Genomic DNA, 1,341 nt, shown 5'->3' with positions numbered 1-1,341 from the left:
GAATACAAATAACATTAAATACAAATAAAAATAAATAAAAATAAAATAAAAACCCCACCCAAAGAAGGAAGGAAGATTGCACTTAGTTGCATTCATAGTTTTCTAGCCTTGCCGTAGCATCAGGGGAAGGAGGTTTCTGCCGCGCCGGCCCATTGAGCTGCAGCCCACAGCCCGCGATTGCTCCGAAAGGGTTTGCAAAGTGTTTCCTTGCAAATGCATTTGAGCTTCTGAATAAAAGCGCAGATGCTGTTTATGCTGTTCTCTAGCATCTCGGTGCACTATATTTTTTTTTAAAAAAATGATTAGAATCAAAGCTCTCATTCTTTAATTAAACTTAATTTAGCTGCCATCTGCCTGGGATCAGAATGGCTTCATGTTTTGCAACTCTTAATGAGGATTGTTATTGGATTTGTAAACACATCAACAACAACAACAACAACACCGCCCCACAAAGTCTTTGAAAAGTAATAAATGAGGAATGTGGCTCAAGTGTTACGATCTGCTGTGTCTGATTGTAATGGAGGGGAGCCCATTCAGCGGATAATCGAGTTGTGCACAAAAACTGGGTGTAAAAATACCCTGCCACTGCAGGATTGAGATTGAGGATGCTGGAGAATTACAGTGGAGGGAAAACAGGAATAAACCAATATCTGCCATTGTTCCAGCGGGAAGGGTCAGCGCTCCTGGGTCACTGGCAAACACAGGTGCCAAGGGCAGGGGGTTCCTCCCCCAGCCACGGAAAATGAGGAGTGGATGTCATGGCCCTGAAACCCCCTGAAATTACAGCGGGAATTACTGCTGGTCACTCCCCAAAATAGATCCATTACCAGAACCCAGCAGCCTCAGCACCCAGCCTGGGGATGCCGGAGGGGCTAGGCAGCCGTGGGGCTCCCCAGCAGCACCAGCTGCGCTTTGGGGAGAGGGGACTGGGGGCACATGGAGCTCCAGTTGTGGATCTGCAGTGCTGCACCCAGCTCTGGGGTCCTCAGCACGGGACAGACACGGAGCTGCTGGAGCGGGGCCACAGGAGCCACGGAGATGGGCAGAGGCTGGAGCAGCTCCCGTGCGAGGACAGGCTGAGAGAGTTGGGGGTGTGCAGCCTGGAGAAGAGAAGGCTCCGGGGAGACCTTAGAGCAGCTTCCAGTGCTGAAAGGGGGCTACAGGAGAGATGGGGGGCCTCTGGATCAGGGGGTGCAGGGACAGGACAAGGGGGAATGGCATTAAGCTGAAAGAGGGGAGATTGAGAAGAGATCTGAGGAAGAAATGTTTTCCTGTGCGGGGGGTGAGGCAGTGGCCCAGGTTGCCCAGAGAAGCTGTGGATGCCCCATCCCTGGAGGGGGT

This window comes from Pterocles gutturalis, unplaced genomic scaffold (genome assembly GCF_000699245.1).
Source record: "Pterocles gutturalis isolate BGI_N339 unplaced genomic scaffold, ASM69924v1 scaffold2037, whole genome shotgun sequence".
NCBI lineage: Eukaryota > Metazoa > Chordata > Aves > Pterocliformes > Pteroclidae > Pterocles > Pterocles gutturalis.
This window is presented reverse-complemented; position numbering follows the sequence as displayed.